The sequence below is a fragment of the Marmota marmota genome, unplaced genomic scaffold, assembly GCF_001458135.2.
Source record: "Marmota marmota marmota unplaced genomic scaffold, marMar, whole genome shotgun sequence".
NCBI classification, from domain to species: domain Eukaryota; kingdom Metazoa; phylum Chordata; class Mammalia; order Rodentia; family Sciuridae; genus Marmota; species Marmota marmota.
This window is the reverse complement of record NW_026000243.1, coordinates 5,629,536-5,650,901: the sequence shown is the minus strand read 5'-3', so window position 1 is coordinate 5,650,901 and position 21,366 is coordinate 5,629,536. Positions and strand designations below refer to the sequence as shown.

The 21,366-nt window shown below is 39.8% G+C and overlaps 1 long non-coding RNA gene across 1 annotated transcript in view; it reads left to right on the top strand.

Moving 5' to 3' along the window:
• The window catches only part of LOC125614032, a 65,789-nt gene that overhangs the window by 12,245 nt on the left and 32,178 nt on the right, over nucleotides 1–21,366 (top strand). The window contains exons 2-6 of the long non-coding RNA XR_007344668.1: nucleotides 6,249–6,582; nucleotides 8,794–8,883; nucleotides 8,979–9,232; nucleotides 9,852–9,920; nucleotides 17,467–17,689. This is a non-coding gene — a long non-coding RNA (uncharacterized LOC125614032). The remainder of the gene's footprint in view (nucleotides 1–6,248; nucleotides 6,583–8,793; nucleotides 8,884–8,978; nucleotides 9,233–9,851; nucleotides 9,921–17,466; nucleotides 17,690–21,366) is intronic.

Sequence of the window (21,366 nt, the reverse complement as noted above, 5' to 3'; positions counted from 1 at the left end):
CTTAGGTTTATACATAGCCATGGTACTATTATCAAAACTTAGCATTACTATAATGCTATTAACTAAACTAGTGACTATTCAGACTTTATCCTCCCCCCCCCACTAAAATGTTCTTACTGTGTTCCAAGGTCCAATCCAGAAACCCACATTGCATTTAATGGTTTGATATCCATAGTCTCCTCATCTGTAAAGTTCCACAGTCTTTTCTCTTTCATGACTTTGGCATTTTGGGAGAGCACTGGTGAGCACGGTAAGAGGATAGTTTATGGAATATCTCAGAGGGTATTTGAGTTTTTCCAAAGCTTACTTGTGATTAAGGTGAGGTTATGTATTTGGGGAAAAGTGCCACAGAGGTGATGTGTCTTTTGCAGTATATCATGCCAGGAGATGTGACGTTGATGTGTCTTATTACTGGTTGTGTTAGTCAGCTTCTTATTAGTATAACAAAAGACTTGAGGCAATGTAACTATAAAGAGAAATGCTTTTAAAGTTATTGTTCTGAAGTTTCCAGTTTAAGATCAGGCAGTCTCATCACTTTGGACCTCGGATGAAAGTACCCATGGCCATGGCAAGAAAGTACCCATGGCCATATGTAGAAAGAAATTGCTGGTATCATGAGCCAGGAAGTAGACAGAGACAGAACTGAGAGACTGGGATCCCACAATCCCTTGTAAAAGCACAATAATTTAATGACATCCCGTAAGACCCAACCCCTAAAGGTCCACAGCACCTCCCAATAGGACAAGTCTTTGATTTTGGGGGGATGATACCCATATTCAAACCACAACACTAGTTATGTTAATCTTGGTTGCTTGGTCAAAGTGCTCCTGCCAGTGTTCTCCACTGTAAAGTTAGCATTTGTAATTACCAAATGTTTTATGGGGAGACTCTTTGAGGCTATACAAATATCCCATTTCTCTTTGCTCTTTCTTTAGCACACTGATTTCAGCATTCATTGATGGATTTCAGGTTGAACATAATCACTGTGGTGTGCTGAGTGTACTTTCACACATTCCTTCTACATTTATCAGTTGGAATTCTTTTGTAAGGAATACTTGCCTTTTCTCATTTGTTGATTGATTGGTCAGTTCATTCATTTATTCATCGACTTATCTCGGTATGGACTCAGGGATGTTCATTTTATTCTTTCGACTGTAATCCAGTAGTACTATCATTGTTTATTTTGTGGCTCATGTTATTCTGACTGTGGCCTTCAGGAGCTCTTTCAGGTTGATTTCCGCATCCTTTTTGACATTTTTAAATAATGTTTTTGAACTTTATATTCTTTTTGAATTTTTTTTTTCCTTCAGCACCTCCTTACTTTCTGCCTCACGGGATATTTCAGGATCATCTTGTGTTTTCCCTGCCCCAGCCCTGGGATCAACTGCTTCTCCAAGAACCCTTGGTTCCTTTTATCAAAGAATGGTATTTAGAAGCCAAATTTGAGACCTAGCTGTGCTCACTGTCAAGGGGTGGTACTTCCCAGCTCTCTCAGCAGACAGCAAGGAACTGTGTATGTATACTAACATAAGCATACCTATGTCCATTATTTTTTCTGTACCTTTCTGTTTGTGTCTTAGTTGGTGAGGCATGCCATAACAAAATACCACAGACTAGGTGGCTTAAGCCACAGAGATTTCTTTCTCACAGTTCTGGAGGCTGGAAGTCCAAAATCAAGGTGTTGGCTGGATTGTTTTCTCCTTGGGTCTCTCTCTCTATGGTTTGTGGGTGGCTGTCTCCTTGCTGTGTCCTCACATGGCCTTTCCTCTGTGCCTTACATTCCTAGTGTTTCTTCCTCTTCTTGTGAGGACACTAGTCCTATTAGATTATGGACCCACTCCAAAGACCTAATTTAACTGTAATTACAGAGTCTAACTCCAAACACAGTCTCATGAGGATTAGAGCCTCAACATGTGAATGGGGATGTCAATCTGTATGTATAGATTCAAAATGAGTTAATGCCGATACCTCCAATGCCAATCTAGTGCTACAGGGTTTATTCTAAAATTTCCTGTTTTTCTTATTTACAATTTATTTCCTCAACAGTAAGAAATATGGCATTATCTATAATATATTTACTTATTTGTTCAAGCTTAGCATACCTTTAAAGTAATTTCAAAATTGCTAATACATACCCTTGGGAGAGACAAATTTACCCCACTGTAGTGCATTGTCTATGCATGGTTCTTCTGGTCTTTAGACTTACAGTATCGGATCAATGCACTGTTTTCCAATGTTATTTATACCATCTCCTTTTTTCCTCATATCTTCCTCATTTGTTTGTAATACAGTTTGTCTCAGTTTTCATAGCATTCATTCCATATCAGGTTTTCTTGAAATCAAAATTGATTTTTAAAATTTATATACAGTAACATTTGTTCTTTGTGGTGTACAGTTGTACAGGTTTTGGCAAATGCAGAGCATCACCATAGTATCATACAGTAGTTCTATCAACCCCCAAGTTTTCTTGCACTCTCCCTTATTCTATCCCTAGACCCAGGCAAATACTGATTTGTTTTCTGTCCTCCTAGTTTTGCCTATTTTACAATGTCATATAAATGGACTCATACAATATGTAGGCTTTAAGGTCTAACTTCTTTCACTTAGCAAAATACACTAAAGATCCACTCTTATTGTGTGAATTAGTGAGATTCCTTTTTATTGCTGAGCAGTATTCCCTTATTTAGATATGCCACATTTTGTTTATTCATTCACCTGTTGAAGGTCATCTAGGCTCCTTCTATTTAATCTTAAGGGAAATTGCCAAACTGATTTTAGAAGTGGCTGTAATATTTTGCACTTTTGTTTAAGTGTTAATTTTAGATCTTAAAATTCACCAGTACTTGATTTTAGTTTGTATTTCCCTAAATGATTAATGATGCAGAACAAATGTGTACTTACCATACATGTATCCTCTCTGGTGCTTATTCAGATCTTTCATCCAGTATTTATTTTATTTTCACATTTTTGAATTTTGAGAGTTTTAAAAAATATTTTGTGGAAACAAATCCTTTATTAGATTTATGCTTGCAAGTATTTTCTACCTGGGTCTTATTTTCTATATTCATTATTTCTTTTTTTCTTTTCTGCTGGTAATTTAACCCAAGAGCCAGTGGACTACATCTCTAGCCCTTTTTATCTTTTTATTTTGATACAGGGTCTCACTAAGTTGCTTAGGGCCTCACTAATTTGATGAGACTGGCCTTGAACTTGAACTTGCAAACCTCTTGTCTCATTCTTCTGGGCCACTGGAATTACAGGCATGAGACACCATTTCTGGCTGTTTTTTGATTCTTTTAACAGTGTCTTTCTCAGAGTAAGAGTTTACATTTTTGACAAAGAGCAATTATTTATGTGTTTTTCTTAATTTTGTGAATTTTGCTTTTGTATATTTTGAAATGCTTTGCCATCCTCAAGGAAATGCAGGCATTCTTCTATGTTTTCTTCTAGAAGTTTAATAGTTTTAAGTTTTATGGGCTGGGGTTGTGGCTCAGTGGTAGAGTGTTTGCCTCACATGTGTGAGGCACTGGGTTCAATTCTCAGCACCACATATAAATAAATGAATAAAATAAAGGTCCATCAACAACTGAAAAAATTCAAAAAAAATTATAGTTAAGCCTGTTAATTATTTTAAATTCATTTTTATATGAGGTGTTGAGGTATGTATAGTGGTTCATTATTTAATTACTCAATTAATTTTGCAGATATCCAAGTGTTCTAGCAATATTTGTTGAAGAGACTATCTTTATTTTTTCATGGTAAATTTTTTTATTTGTTCTTTTTAGATATACATGACAGTAGAGTGTATTTTGACATATTATATATTAATGGGGTATAACCTACCATTCTTGTGGTTGTACATGATGTGGAGTTTCACTGGTCATATGTGATCATAGGAAAGTTATGTCCAATTCATTCTACTGTCTTTGTTATCTCCACCCTCTCTTCCCTTCATTCCCCTTTGTCTAATCCACTGAATTTCTCTTCTTACCTCCCCCTCCTCACTTATTGTGTGTTAGCATCTGATTATCAGAGAAAATATTTGGCCTTTGCATTTTGGGGATTGGCTTATTTCACTTAGCATGATAGTCTCCAGTTCCATCCATTCACAGGCAAATGCCATAATTTCATTTGAAGAGACCATCTTTTCTCCATTGTATTGCTTTTATGCTTTTTGTCAAAAATCAGTAGACCTTATTTGTGTGGGTCCACTGTGCCTTATTTATTTATTCTTCTCTTATTTATTCATCTGAATGTTCATTCTTTTGCCAATACACAATGTCTTAATTATAGTGATTCTAAAGTAAGTCTCAAAAACCATAGTGTGAATGGGAAATGTGAGTCCTTGTTTTTTTTTTTTCTCAAAGAGAGAGAGAGAGAGAGAATTTTAATATTTATTTTTTATTTTTTGGCGGACACAACATCGTTGTTTGTATGTGGTGCTGAGGATTGAACCCAGGCCGCACGCATGTATAGTGGTTCATTATTTAATTACTCAATTAATTTTGCAGATATCCAAGTGTTCTAGCAATATTTGTTGAAGAGCATGCCAGGCAAGCGCGCTACCGCTTGAGCCACATCCCCAGCCCGAGTCCTTTGACTTTATTCTTTTGCAAAAAATTCTTTTAGCTATTCTACCACTATTCTATTCTTTATCTGTACTCTGTAAAATTTAGAATCATCGGATGAGATCTTTAATAGCCTCTGGGTTTGTGATTGAGTTGTGTTGAGCCTATGAATAAAATTGAGTAGAAATGATATCTCAACAATATTTAGAAATATAAAAATTGGAGTGCGTCTTTTAAAGAAGTTATAATACAACATTGCCAAAAGCTGGACTGCAAATATCAATATTTGGTGTTACATCAATGATTCAGTACTGAGATAAAAATAGGAATATAAATCTCCTGTGAATTATTAAGGGACTAATTGTGACATGTCTCCAAAGTGAGACCTGAGCAATCATGCATTATGGTATAGATAGACTTATTTTTGCCTATATTTTGATTATTTTTGTTACTAAAAAGTATCTCTCTCCTTTATTTTTTCCACTAGGAAACTCCCTGAGAAAGATAAATCTTTAGAAATTTGAACATATATTGCCAGGCATAGTGGCATACACCTGTAATCCTCAGCTCAGGAGGCTGAGGTAGGAGATCCCAAGTTCAAAGCCAGCCTTAGCAATCTAGCGAGACCCTGTCTCAAAATTAAAAATAAAAAGGGCTGGGGATGTGATTCAGTGATTAAGTGCCTTTGGATTCAATCCTTGGTACTACCTACCCAATTTTGAACATATATTAAGTTCTAAAAAATATGAAACTTTAGTAATTGCTGTTAAACTAACATTACCAGCAGTACAGCAAGGCAATGTCATATGGTGGTTAAGATTCTAGCCTTGAGTTAAACGATTCTCAGTGTGTGTACTAGCTCTGCTACATACTGGTTATATGACCACTTATTTAACATTCTCAAGCATCAGTTTCCCATCATTAAATTAGAAATAGATAACAGCAGCTATCTCCAAGGGCTCTAGTAAAGATAAAGTTACATTATGTGTTAAAACAGTACAATGTCAGGTTTAATTTTTAATAATATTAACTTTATTAATAAGTGGACTTTAATAATAAGTGTTTGAAATATATGTATTTTACTTAATTGATGAATGTGGTTACATCAAACTCTAAAATATCCAGCAGTTCCAGTTGCCAAAATATCCCCATTCAAAAATGTAATAACATCATTGGAAAAAGTCTAATAAAACAATTGCTGAATTACTTGCATTTTAATCAACACACATATAAAGGATGTGTTCTAAAATTGCCATTTACCAGAAAAACCAAAGGTGTACTTGATTGATTGCTGACTCACTTTAAACAGAACTAGGCAGCATGATAAGCTAAGAGTGCTCATGAACTATTTATTAATGCAAGAAAGCTTTCAGTTATGGGAACACATGTGTTCATACACACACACACACACACACACACACACACACACACACTGTGAGGAGTTAAAAAGGCCTTGGGAATTCATCTAGTCCAGCTTCTAAACAATCTTGCTTAGTTACTTAAAATACACTTTTTCACTTTCATAATTTTTGCATGACTGGAAGAATTGCCTCTATTGACCCCCAAATCTTTATCATTCTGGTATATCAGTGACATCTGTATAGCATACATATGCATACAGCTGCTGGCACAAGTTGTCTCTACTACCAAGTGCATTTGACCCTATATTTTTACTTTCAGATCCATAATATGTCAGATGGATGAAAACTGAGGATAAAAGTGAAGAATTTTGAGTTTTTACATGGAAGGAGCAAGGAGGGGAATATACATCCTGATTCTCAGACCAGAGTTTGCATGTGACTCGACCCTACCAGATCAGTTTTGCAGGAAACTCAGGGCAGTTCCTTGAAGATGTCAGTGCAGCAGCAGCTGGCAGAGAGGCAGTCCCAGGCTGAGAAGCAGTTCAGGGAATTTGATGGGCCACCTGAGCCCTAGAGGATTTGCACAGGTGCAAACAGAGCTGGGGGCTTTTGGATCTGGAAGAGTTAGAAACACCCTGGGCTCTCCATGGTTGGTAAGTTCGAGTCTGTCTTCTCCGATTCCATTTCCTGCCTCTAACTGCCACAGCTTGATCGTTGAGACTTAGCCACCCGTGACTGTTGAGGGAAATAGAGGGAAAATTGAGCCGCAGCATTCATCTCCTCTCTTGGCACAAGGGCAGGGCCGGAGATAACTGAGCCCCCACCAGAGCCCGTCACTCACTGTTACCCTCTGTTTCAAAAACTTGCTTCTGGGACCCAGGGACAGGATTCTGCAAACCTTGCAAGGGGAGCTCTTTCTGTCCTTTTTTTTTTTTTTCTTTGAGTTTAGGGTTGGGGAACTTTGGGTTTCGGGTTGGAGAAAGAGAAAAGTAATGCACGATAAAGAGACAATACTTTAAGACAACTTAGGTTCTAGGGTGAGAGTAAAGGAGTGAATATTGAGAAAGAGAGATGAAAGATAATGGAAGTTGTGTCTTTGCCCCATGAGGTGTGGGGATCAGGGAGTTGTCATCTCTAGACATTCACCTCTGTTTCTTGATCACTGAGAACTTATGCAAGTCATTTGCTCCCCACCTGGCCTCAGTTTTTCTGGTCTTTTAAATAGGCATGTGATCTGCTGTGGAAAGTAGTGAGAGAGCCATGGATGGCAAAGATCCTAAATAGCACATCACAAAGCCATGTGCAGAGAACCATGCCTTAAAACTTGATTTTAAAAGTTCACTGATGGCTAAAAATACCCTGTTGACACAGGCCTGTCTGCACCCTCTGATTTTTCATTTTACGTGCAAAAATTTATGTTTTTCCATTTTCGTTGGCTAGGGTTCTGTTATTTGAAGGTAAGGTGTGGGAAGTCCTTCAGAGGTTCAATGGGAGACAGGGAATCGGATATAGTTTTTCTCTCTGGAAAGAACTTTCATCAAGATTAAAAAAAAAAAATGTTTAGGCTCCGCTTGCTACTGTAACCTCTAGTCCCTTGCCAAATGGCAACACAACAAAGACAGCCTCCTTTTCAAGTTTCTGGTTAATAAAACAACACAATGCAAGACAAATAAACAGAAACAGAAGGCTTGAGTTTGCATAACTTATGTGCACATGTGTGGAGCAAGGAGGAGCTGCTCTGCTTGGACAAGCTTATGTCAATGGACATCTTTCATTGACCATCCTACCTAAGACATGTCTCTGGGACCTTAAATCCAAGACCCATAGTGGAGGTCTGCATACAACTGAAACAGTGGACCAGGAAAAATCTCACAAACACATGGTCTCTCTTATCCCCCTGTCCCTCACCTTTAGAATCTGTGTTCATAGATATTGGAGTTGATGGCTGAATTTTTAGAGGCTATGGCTACAGACATACTGGTTAAATTGCTAGCTCAGAATAAAGAGTGGATATGACTGGAGGGGTGTTGGTGGCATGGCGTTTGGGAGAGTTAGGATATAATGTAAGGACTAGACAACTTTATTTTAACAATAAGGTCAGATATCTTGGCTGTTAGTCACCTTTGTGACCAAAATGCCTGATGAGAACAATTTAGAGGAGGGAAACTTTATTTTGGCTCACAGTTCCAGAGGTTTAGTTCATGGTCAGCCAAGTCCATTGCTGTGGGCCCAAGATGAGGCAGAATATCATAGTGGAAGGGCTTGATGGAGGAGCTCTTCTCCATTCATGGCAGCTGGAATACAGAGAGAGGGAAAGGGGAGGGGCTGAAGGGAAGATGTATCCTTCCAGAATATGCTGTCAGTGATCACCTTCTCCAGCCACATTCCACCTACCTATAGTAACCACCCAGTCAGTCCACTCAAACTAGGATGGAGTAATTAGGGTACGGTTCTCCAATCATTTTACATTTACAATCCAATAATTTTACCTCTGAATATTCCTATATTAACATAGGAATTTTGGGGGGACAGCTTATATCCAAAAAATACCATTGGGCTTCTGTTCTTCCACTTTGTGATATTTGTTCTTAGGACTCACCTGTGTGTGGGGTTACAACTTGAGGTCCTTGCTAGAATGGAGGAAGAAAGGAGGGTGCAAAGTTGCTTGACTGCATACAGCACCACAGTTCCAGCGTCGTGAAGGGACCTGGGGAGTCATGGGGTTCCCGTAGCTGCCCTGTCCCACACTTTGTTGTGGGCTCCTGGAGGGTAGTTGAGCACAATCAGGAGGGCAGTGCAATAGCAAAATCCCACTCCTTCATCACATACTTCTCTGTCCTTCTCTTTTGTTCTTTGACTGGAAGAATGCATTTGTGCCTCTGGTTTCACGGGATTCCCTCTCTCCACCTTCTCCCAGGACACTCAGAGAAGTGGCTTTCATCACAGGAGTGAGGGTGAGTTCCAAGCCCATGAGGAAAACATTTCCTAGTAGTCACTTCTCTTAGGCATGGAAGGAAAGATTTTCTCAGCTCTTCATCTCTGTTCTCAGGGGACATCTTCAGGCCATTATGAAGTAGTATCTGTGGATCAGCTGCAGCTAAATCCTGAAAACAAAGAGTAAATCCAACACTTGAAGAACTGCTAAAGATTTATGATGATTCAGAAGAGAAACTGTTCATAAAAAGAGGATGAGCCAACTTCCCTGCAACGCGTTTAATAACAAACCAAGGGCGCAGAGCTGCTTTCTGTAGCATGGAGCAAATTAAATGGCAGAAACCACTGTGAAGCCCTGTGAAGCCCTTGGTGGGATGTTTGAGCATTTGGAATTCAACTGTGTGCAAATTTCATATTTTTGAGGATTTTGTACATTTCATGTCTTTTAGTCAGAACTCTTCCTTCTCCTGTTTTTGATCAATTTATCCAGGGTCTCTTCTAGGGTACATGGTTCCCTTAATTTTCTCAGAACTTCCCTTAAATCTTACTCATTTTCTTATGAAGGCTCTACCAGACTCATTTACAACTTATTTTTATTTTATTTATGTTAATTTAATTTTTTTGGATGATTTCGCCAAAGAATATAGAAGCTGGAGAATATCCTCAATAAGAAACTTTGAAGTCAAATATATTATGGGGTTGATGGCTGTCTATTGACAGGGCTTCCATTCCCTTTTCTTTCCTTTCTGAGACCACCTTGGCCTGGTGTGTACCTCTTCTCCATACCACCTGTTCTCTGGCACTGTTGAATCATGCTTCATTCCTGGGGTGGGCTAGGGTTTGGCTTCCTATATCAGAGTAAGCCCACCCTTCCAGGAAACATTTGGCTCTGAGGTGGACATGTGACTTTACTTTGTGGCAAAGATTGCAAACCTTCTTTCTCATTATTTTTTCTTGTTTTTATTAATTTTATCTCTTTGTTTTGCAGTTTTAATCATTTCTCCATCTATGCTTTGACAAATAATATACACCATAAGCTTCAATTTTAAGAAGAATGGTAAGTGATCATTCTCTCTCTCTCTCTCTGGCTCAGTTTCTGCTGGTGGATATCTTATCATCCACCCAGAGAACACAGTTGATGCCCAGAGGAAGGAAGATTGAAAGAACCTCAGTGAAATTCAGCCAGAGACCCGATTGCTTGCTCTTCATAGCTGCCTGACCTCTGGATGTCCGGTTCTATGAGCAAATCAAATTCTTCATTGTTTAAGTTATTTGAGTGCTGAAATCATCTTAATTGATTGAGGGTTTAGATTGTCAGCATGGTATAAAGTGGGTCTGGTGAAAGAGAATTCACATGGGGACCTCAGGCCTGGGCTGGGGTCTCAGGCTACCAGATACTAAGTATGTGTCTGCTCCACCTCTGGAGTTTAATTCCCAATAAAGGGCTGTGATGATCATCGTGTGTCACAAAGCTGGGTAAGGATCAGATACATTAAAGCTACAAAACATGTGGCATAGCATGTTGTTATTATCATCCCTTGTTAGCTCCATCCACCCATCTACTATTATGAAAATAACAATAGTGGATGACTTCATTGAGGAATTGTCGAGTGCTGTGCTGAGTGCTTGAATGACTTTGTTCCTTTAATCTACATCAGAGTCCTATAAAGTATGCTATTATATCCCCATTTCACAGATGAAGAAAAACATTAGAAAACTAATAAATTTTTTCAGTCTAATACAGCTGTTAAGTGGTGGAGTTTTCTACTAAATATTTGAGGATAATGTTAATAGCCCAAGCGTGTGTTCAAAAATTGTCCATTCCACAAAAATTGCCAGTAGCCTCAAATTCTGTATTAGATTTGCTCTCTTTTTCAGTGTTTTATGCTCACACCATCATTATTTAGCTTCCTTTTATTGCTCCCTAAGTCCTTAAGCTCATGCAAACTTCCCCTCACAATTAACTACTGTTCTGAAACTTTATTGCACTAGGAAAAGAAATGGTGTGTGCTGGTGTTGGTTTACACCACACCTCTAAAAGGGTGTGTTTGTGTGTGGGGGTTATTAATGGAAGTGGTGGGTGCTTCAAATATTTTGAAACTGTTAAATATATGTACTTATTGGGATGATGTCCGAGATTGTGGCTTGCTGGTCACCAGTTGTAGGTGTAAGGGATCTAATGTTTTGCCCTGGAATACTGAAGGTAGGTGCAGATTCAGTGCAATTAGGGAGGGTCTTCTAACCATCTAGACCAATAGTTCTTAACTGGAGGTAGTTTTTTTATTTGACGTTTTTATTAGCACATTACAGTTATATATAATATTGAGATTCATTTTAATATAATCATACATGCATGGAGTGTAGCTCACTTCATTTCTGTCCTCAGTACTTCCTCTTCTGTTTCCTCCTTCCTCCCCCTGTTCTCCTTCCTCTACTCTACTTGTCTTTCTTCTATTTATTTATTTATTGTTTTTTAAATTGGTGCTTTGTAGATAAACATAAAGGTGAAATTCACTGTGATATATTCACATATGTACCTAGCATAACTTGGTCAATTTCATTCCATGGTTCCTCCCTTTCCCCGCTCCTCCTCTGTCCACACCCCCATCCCCTTCCTCTACTCCACTGATCTCTTTTCTTTGTTCATGAGATCTACCCCTCCTTTTCTTCTATCATTTTGCCTGAGTTTCTGCATATGAGAGAAAACATTCAACCTTTGGCTTTCTGAGTCTGGCTTATCTAATTAGCATGAGGTTCTCCTCGAGGTAGCTCTGCCTCTCCACATTTTGATTGCCACAACTAGGAGGTGGTGATGTCCATGTAGAGAGGGGAGACTAGGGATGCTGCTGAATATCTGCCAATATATAGGACATATCCAACAGCAAAGAATTATGCAACCCAAAGGGCAATAGGGCTGAGACTGAGAAACCCTGGTCTAGACAGACCAAGGACCTTTCTATCCCATTGCTACTTGGTTAGGGGCAAGGTAAGTCATCCTGATGCAGTGGGGGATATGGGAGTGACCTGGAATGTTCACCATTTCTTGCCCTTTTGGGGGCTTCACCAAATCCTGGAATCTGACCAGGTCCTTCTATCGGAGGAGACATGGGTTTCTTGTAAGATCGAGGGCTCCTACCGGAGAGAGTTGGGGTCAGCTGAAATGCACTCCTTGAATAGAGAGGAGTGGTCTTCAGTCCCTAGTGTGGCTAGCTGAGGATGAGGCATGACTGTCTCTGAGGAGTCCTCCCTCTCCTCCTTATACCCTCAGTTTATTTCTATTGTCTTGGCTCCTGTTCCAAGGTCCCAGCCAGAGCATCTCTAGTGCTCTATTGCCAACCCATGGCACCATCCTCACATCTCTGTAGGGTAGGATTTGGTGCCACTTTCTTCTCATTCTTCCTCTCACCTGGCTACTACTCTGAGCTGGCTCTGCCATATACATTAGTCCTGTCATATGCTTAAGGTTTGCCTTTCTGATTCCCAGGAGCTTAGGTCAGAACTTTAAAAGGAATAGGCTCTTAAAGCTTCTTTCCATTTAGTCCTTTTGCCATAGAAGTCAACTTTCTGTGGGGCCATGAGGATGCCTCTGAATGCTGTGAACAGAGTCAGGACATCCAACAAACAGAGAAAGAGGCCACAAATATGAATATGTCAAGATCTTATTTTGCTACATCAGAGATTTGACTGGTTCCCTCCCCTTATCCTTTGGAGTTAAGAAGGAGGCCATGGTGTTAGAGGATAGTTTTATAGGTTCAGCCAGATGTGAGGGACATCTGGTGACTGGATGTTTGTTTTTTAAGCATTTCTAACTGTTATGCTCACAGGATGGGGAAGGGGAGTTGAAAGGTGGCTGTTCTGGCTACTCTGAGCTGGCATTTGCTTTGAGGGTGAGGATTGGGGTCAGAGTAAGGGGGGTGGTTTGAGCCTGGCAGAAAGCAACATTTTCCTCTCCATGCCTGCATATCTTTAGCTGAACCTGAGCCTCTACTGTTCTCTAATGTAATAATCATAATGAGTCTAGCTGCAATTTACAGAGTGCCTGTTATGAGACAGGCACTGTATCAGGCTCTGTGCTTATGTTATCTTGTTCACATTCGATTCTCATATGCTAGAATCTATAATGCTCTGAAGAGATGCTTCCTAATGCTTCTTGAATGGATTTTATTCCTTTTCTTTATTATTGGAACAGATATCATGCTTTAGACTTACATACATTGTTGATACATTGTATAGTTTTCCTCTGGCATAGTATTTGTTTGTTTGCTTGTTTTCCATGTGTTGTTAATGGACTACCTTAAGTTGTCCACTTCCACAAGTCCAATTTTGTTGGAGATGTTGCTAGATTAATGGGATTATTTGTGACTGTGAAAGCTTTTTTGGAAAATGAACTTTCCCACTTTGAAGTCACACTGTGGGGCTTTGTTTCCCCAGTTCCAGGCTCCTACCAGGTGAACCCACTGATATCATTGAAGAAACAGGTTTTTCTGGAGGAAGATGCTCTTGAACTTGAGTCTTTGTCCCTTTGAGGGCAACCTAGTGAAATAGAAAATTGTACTCAGGGCTCAAAACTCGTACTTCAGAGAAGGAAAGTCTGGATGAGAATATAGTGGATGTGCAGATTTGAAGGCTGATTGAACAAAAATATTATGAACAGAATTCTGTCCCTTCCAAAAAACACTGTGTCCAGCACCCAGGGTCCACTTGTTGTGAATAGGCTTTAGGTAGCTTTCAGCTCTTGTCCCAGTGACCCACTAACTTAGGTTCCTAACTTAGGGAGATTCTCTAAAGTCTGCTAGAGGTTGTCAGTGGCAGCAGGGAGCAGGTTCTGAGGTTACTAGGAATGAAGCAAAGATGGAAGACATAGGTTGAGAGGAAAAAATCCTCTGTCATTCAAAGAGAAGAATAGTGGATTGAATGAAAATAAATGAGGGGGCAAATAAAAGCTTTAGGAGGTAGAGAAGAGATCTTGACTTGTAGCCCCAGATGAGCAACCATTGGTCTAGAAGACTCTGAGAAATGTAGATCCAGAATAAAGTGCCCTCATCAATGATCCAGAGCATTATGGCCTTGCAGGCACCCAACCCCTTCCCTAGCCATTTTGTGAAGTCGTCTGGAATTGTTAGCACAGAACTGGATAGGATAGGGGATCAAGGGTTGGCAACTGTCAACCCAAATGAGCAAGCCTGTGCCCTGTAGGGCTGTCCTATACTATCTGCTCCAAGAGGATCTGTCTCATTATTTGAACACTTAAGAATTATCACAGCTTAGAAGATTTACAGGGGGTTTGACCACTGCTTTGCAGAAGGTGGGCTTACTCTGCTTAGATGGGCATCAGCAGGCTGTGGTGTCTTGTTTTCTTAAACTGGTGGGAGGGATTTGATTGGTCAGCAGGGTGCTCACCTTCAGGGAGTAAGCAGGCCAGGAATAAGACATACAGTGGAAGACAGAATGTATTCTGAAAGTTTTTCTGCACAATGATGGGTGCTCTGTTTTGGGGAAAGGAAGCTTATCTTTAAACAAACAAGCAAACAACAACAACAAAACTCTAACATAAAGAGTTTTTAAAAAGTTTATAAAGCAACTCTGGAAATCAAAGAGACCCTAAATACCTCCCATTTTCCTTCCCCTGGTTTTCAGTGACACCTATGTTCAGTGATGAGTAGCCAGAGATATTAAGGATTGGCTATAAACTAGGGCCTCTCCCTTTTTGTCAAGGGGAAAATGTTTTAAAAATTTGGAAATCTCAGAAATTAAAAAAACATATTTTGTGAATGGATCCTTAAAATAAACAAAGAAAGCAGAACAATTGCCTTCTATGATATCAACTTTCAAGTCCAGTTTAAATATTACTACCACTTGGGATCAACCAAATACTTTCAACTCTATAAAGTTTCCATTATTTCATTTAGTCAGAGAAATCTGCCAGCTAATATTTTACTAAGCCTGAAAAAAGTTTAACTAGCCCTTTCCATATCTATCAAGTTCAAAGAGATGGTATAGTTCATGTATCAAGACTCCATAAAGTTTAGCCCTAGAAACACGGATTATATTTCCAATATTTATTAAAAATTTTTTTCTTTGTCTATTGGATGGCTTGTTTTAGTCTGTGTGCATATGTTTTTATCGCATGGTGGGCTGAATTTGTACACTATGTCTAGATGACGCTAGCATCTTTCTGTTCCTGAAGATCACTTAAGATGAAAGGCATTAAAGGTAGACTCGAGGTATCTAAGCATCTGTTTAATACAGGCCCCCTCTATAACACTCATTTCTGGTGCTGGGCATCAAAGGAAAAAAAAGAAAAGTCGGCACTATTCTCTTAAAAATACGTCAAGGGCCCCCAACTCTTTAACAACACAGGAAATGTCAAATATTATATGGATATAAATAACTCAGTAAAACAGGGTTACAAGAACATCTGGCTTTGCACAGTTCCGCGCACTGGGCTGGCGCAGAGATATTTCAGTAATACTATCCAGTCTTTGGGTTGTGTGAGACTATGGGGCACAGAAGGGAATTTGAGTGTCGAGTGAAAAATGTGCTTGTAAAAAGGTCTGAGTTGTTATCTGTCTAATCCGTCCTAATCTGTTCAGTCATTTGCTCTGGGGGCTCTTAAGAGTGGAATACTGACCCCCCCTGGAAGCCAGTCTCTTAGACAGATACCACTGGGGCCCCAGGGTTAGGGACAGAGGGCAGAAGGTTAACGACCCTGGAGGAGCAAGCTGCTCCAATGATAACTGGAGAGATCATTTTTAAAAGGGACATCTCAATTTTGCAAGGAGCTTGCAGCTTTACTTCGGTTCTAGCATCATGGTGGCACTTGTCAGGGAAAATGGTGATGCGCCTCTTCTTTGTCCTCGCCGGTCTTGCCTCTCGCTTGCTCACCTCCATTCCTGGTTCCCCTCTTCTCTTTATTGCATTGCATTTCTTCACTGCAGTTTTTCACTTTATTTTTAAGATTTGATTCCTTTGGGTTTTGGGCAAGCCACCGTTTGGGGAAGGAAATTTGTGCAATTGACACTATTTGGTGTTCATTTCACTTACACACACTTTAAAAAGAAAGTAAAACCTCCCAAACAAAAATACACACACACACACACACACACACACAAATTCACACGAGGCAACTGAGGTTTATGGTTTTCCTCTATGTAAATTACAATGTTCAGCATTATTAAGAATAATAAACAGCAACATCATCCATGTTGAAGCAAGGCAGAGCAAAATATAAACGAGAGCTATATCTTAGATCCCTTTGAGCTTATTCCCAAATAACTCCACTTATTTACTCTGTGAATGCTCGTAACTCTTGATTGCCAAGCACTGTGATGGGTAAAAACTCCACTTGCCCTTAAGGAGCCTACAGTCTGCTGGAGGAGGCAGCTCATGGAAATAGTTACAATATAATTCTTTGCAAGGGGGTACAATATGGTACCATAGAATACAATAGGATAGGATTCATTCTAAAATAAAGTGAACAATTGAAAGAAAATAGACACCAGATAAAAATAATTTGCTTTAATATCTCCTGCCAACCTTTGGAATATCTAGTTACACTTAAATTTTTCTATCCCTTCAACAGTCTTTCTGGAAGTCATTTGATCCTTGGTTTAAAACCAAGTCGGGGTAGGGAGCAGGGAATCAAGAGCCAAGTTGACAGTGCTTCCCAGCTCTGTAGCAGGAAGTGGGGATGAAACTCATTTCTTTGAGAAGCAGGTGGGAAAACTGTGTGTGCTGAAAGAAATCCCTTTATTTGGTGTGTGATTGGCAAGTTTGTGTGATAGTCTGTCTCACACAAACTTTTTGCAGATTTGGAGACCCCACAGTGCTTCTCTTGATGCATATCTTTTTCTTCAATGACCATGTTCTATTCATTAGTTAATTGGTTAATTTAACCATTATGTATCTACATTCTGAGATAAGCATCTCTCTTTCTCTGAGATTGGCACATACTAAGCATGCATTCTGTTCTGCTCCTGAGCTACACCACCAGCACAAACTACTATGTATCTATCAAGGTCTGTACTAGACATCCATTCCTCACTTTCAAGGAAATCAGTTAGGTGGGGAAAGCTGAACAAGCAATTTAAACACAGCATGATAAGTGTTTGGAGATCTATGCTAGAGGTCAGAGGAAGATAAAGATTTGGTGATGATGATGATGATGATGATGATGATGATGATAACAACAACAACAACAATAATAAACCCAAGTAGATGACTTGGAAGTCAGAGATGGATATGAGTGATTCTCACACTGGATATTCAGATGTTCAATGGCATTTTTATCCAAACTTACCCCAATTGGCTATATGCCTTGTATACATTAATGGTATCATTTCCTCCATTCCCTTTTGCTCTGTGCTCTGTAGGCTTAAAGGGAATCACCAATTAGTCTGAATTAAGGACTCTCTGCCCAGACCATGTGATTAGTTCCCCAGGCCCTTGAGAAAATTTCTTAAGTTTGTGTCTTGGCTTGATCCCAGCCCTGCAAAACAGCCCAGCCCCAGACAAACACCCTGTTGAGCATCACCTGCCAACCTGATCTTCTGCTGGTTTTTAAAAACTCACTCTTGTGTCTTTCTCTTCCCATTCCTTTCCAGGGATTTGACGGAACAAACTGCACCCGGACACTATTGAGATTGTGACACAGGCCAGTACACTTCAGGAAATTCAAACTGACAGAATCTCCTGCCTTCTGCTATTGCAAAAGTGGCTTAGTGGAGCAAGACGCCAGCTCAGAGCCATGGGCTGCAGCTCGAAGTTCCTGACCCTCTCTGCAGAGATGGGAGTGCCTGGAGGGCTGAGGGCTTTGGCAGGGCTGAGGTAAACACTCAGGTTGAGGCATTTTTCATCTGTTTAACCAGATCTCATTATATTGTCAAACAAGACTGCCATGCTCATAAGAAACAGCCATGGTATTCCTGTTGAGAGTTGGGGTGAGAGGTAAGAATGTGTGTGTGTTTTTTTTTTCCATTGAGGTAAATTTCCTTAATACTGGGATGCTAGGCATTGAGACACAAGTGGGAGGCAGGGGTGGTAAGCTCATGGAGGCTTTGAAGAAAGCTAATTGCTCTTTCTATAATGCTGCCCTGTGTGTGATGGGGAGAAAAGAGGGATTTAAAATAATATCACCCACATCCTGTGCAGAAGACTCCTCTAGGTGGCTACAGAACTTATTCCTAATTCTACACTCTTTGTTACTCTTTCACTTTCTTTCTCTTGACTGCAAAAATGTCATTTTATTGTTTTTGATCCCCCCCCCCTTTCCTTCTCTCTTTCAAGTACTGGGGACTGAACCCGGGGATGCTCTATCACTCTGCCACATTCCCAGCACTTTTTATTTTGAGACAGGGTCTCCCTGAGTTGCCAAGGCTGATCTCCAGCTTGCCATCCTCCTGACTCAGCCTCTGGAGCAGCTGAGTGTGTGCCACCATGCCCAGCTATTGTTTTCAAAATAACTTTTCCTATCTTTTCTAGGTTGAGTTGAGTTTGGCATTAGTTGCTTTGTTCTGAGGAAACTCAAAATCTAGGTAAATTACCAGGCCACCCAGGCATAATTGAAATTGTATAGGAATGGTGGTGAGCTATGTAAAAATCCTTGTAGATGGTCCCATAAAAGGGTCTAACTGAAAAAGAACATACACATTTTACTAAATCCAAAGCAACTGTCTGGTCAATGAATTTTTTTTTTTAAAACCTATTTACTTCTATCTTAATCTTATTTTACATTTGAGTCCATTTCTCACATCTTATTTTAATTCTAAAACTTTATGGTGTAGCTGTAATTTTTAAAAAGTTATTTGTTTTAAAAAAATATTTATTGAGTTGCTGCCTTGTAAGGGTGTCTATGCCATGCTCACTTTCCACATTTGCAACGACAAATTTTCATCTCTTCTGCTCCCCTAGAGGCTTCATCACCCCTACTTCAATCCTGTCTGAGGGATGTGCTTGTGTCCTATTGGACTGAGAAAATGAAAGCCACCACATAGAAGTACCTTTAACTTCTTGCCGTCAAATTGGCCAATCTATCTTATATCTGTCTCCATATTATCCTTCTTCTTTCTTATGACCACGGAGCAAGGGCTCCTAGATAGCAATTTTATGGAGCAAAGAACATGCAGAATAACTGGGAAACTGTCTTATATTTGGCCAAAGCCAGTGGCAAAATTTGAACTTAAGTCTCCTGATGTTTTTTATCCTAATGTCATTTTCACTGCATCATAGTGCCTTTCAATTTTTATCTAGGTAAGCAATATTTTATTTAGAATGTTAATGGCAGACATTCCTGTCCAGAATCTGTGTTCCCTGTACCCATTTTCAACAGCCTGGAACCTCTATGAAGTAATCTACCTGGTCCTAGGGAAGCTGACTGCCCTGTCAGCTCTTACTGTGGGGCATTGACCTAGTGGTATCAGCCAGTTACAGTGATTGGTTCAGAAGTGGGCCTGTGTCCTAAGCTGGCCCAATCAGAGTAGGCATAGGTTCTTTGCTCCAATCAGAGTGGGCCTGTATTCTTTTCTCCTTCTGTAAGGTGTGGTATAAGGATGGGAAGTCTGGAAGTACTGAAGCCATTTTGCCATTATGAGGGAAGTCAATCTGAATTTGCAAACACAGAAATTGACTGAATATAAAAGAGTAAAAAAAATTTTCAGGAATAAAGGAAATTTTTAGGATGACTATTAAATCTTAACAGCCTTCTTGGTGTTAAATATAGTTCTATTATTGTTTAAGCTACTTTGAATTTTTTCTGTACCCTGTAACAAAGAATAATTGACATAACTTTTTTTCTGATTGAAAAATTCAAATATTTTCTTATAAATAACAGAAAATTTTGAAATATCTAAAGAAGAAAATGAAAATCATTCATGATTCTACTACCTAGAATAACTACTATTAATACTTTTGAGATCCATATTCAGTTTTTCTTGAGGAAGAGGTAAAAATTAAGATTTTAATCAAAGCTTTATTTTTACTATTTTATTATATTAAATTTTATATGTCCTTTGAAACTATTGAAAAATCCTTTTTAAATGACATCATGTTTTAACCATTTGAATATATTTATTTTCAAAGCTGCTATGATTCAGCTTAATGTTCAATTTTATGTTTTAATTTATCGTAGTTTCATTTTTTATCTCTTGTGCCATATAAAATAGTTTTAAAGTTTAGTTATCAAACATTTATTGAGTATTTGTAAGTCATAAGGTATAGGGATGATGGGTCCTGGCCCTTTTAGGGCTTATGATCTGGAAAGGCAGACATTTAGAAATCCATAAATGTGAATGCAGTATTACAAAATAATGCTTATTTCAAAGGACAGACAATGTGCATAAGGTTAGGACAGTGTAGAGTTGCATCTCTGCCTGTGGGCAGATGGGATGGAGGGGTGTAAGGTGAAGAAGTGATGCTTGAGTGGACAGGCAGAGAGGAAGCATTAGCTGGGATGAGGGAGGGGCATAGGATAGGGAGATGCTTCTCTGCAGAGAGCAAGGAATGGGGAAGGCTGTGATCAAGAGGTAGTTCCACACATCTGAGGACCGGCAAGCTCACTGTGGTGTTGAAAAGTAGAGAGGCAGGAGAGATGGTGGTGGGGCTGGAGGGAACAGAACTAGAACAGGAGAGACTTTAGAGACCACACTAAGAACTTTGGGAACTTGAGAAAAATGAGAAGGCATCCAAGAACTTTGGTCTGGGGGTGGATGGGCAGAAGTCATAGGTCTGGTTTGCCAGGTGCACTTGAGACGAGGCTGGTGGGAGGACAGAGGGTCTGCCACAGCCTGGCTTGGGTTAGTGATAGTGGAGGTGAGGGAGTGGAGAAGAAGGAGATGTTGAAGACACACTGTGAACACGACTCAGCATTGGACAGGCTAAGGAGAGAAAATGAGAAAGAGAGAGAGAGAGAGAGAGAGAGGGAGAAAGAAAGGGAGGGAGAGGGAGAGAGAGAGGGAGAGAGAAAGAAAGGGAGGGAGGGAGAGAGAAAGGGAGGGAGAGGGAGAGAGAGGGAGAGGGAGAGAGAAAAGGAGGGAGAGAGAGAGGTGTCAAGAGGCACCTTTTGGTCTGACTCTGTGTCTATGAATGCATAGTGGCACATTGAGGGTGGGGATCAGGAGTACAGGGTGGGGCTGGGGAGCCCCAGGTGCCAGGAGGATGTTATAAGGACATGGACTATGTGGCTTGTAGCTCCCAGAAAAGGTCGAAACACATTTGGAAATCATGAAAGACCAGATGAGAGTGCAGTATAGCATGAGGAAGATCATCCTTCAAGAAGAAGACTTAATGTGAGTTTCCCATTCACAAGAGACCTAAGCCCTGGTCTTCAAGAGAATCAACCTTCAAAAGCAGGGTAGGGAGGACTCTCCTAATACTGTAGAGGAGGAGCAGAGAAGTAAGAGAAAAAGCCAAACAGTGCTGTCACAGTATCCAAATAGAGTGTGTCGAGAAAAGAAAGGTCATAATAAATATTATGCTCCATTGGGGCCAACTTAGGTAAAGAGGAAAAA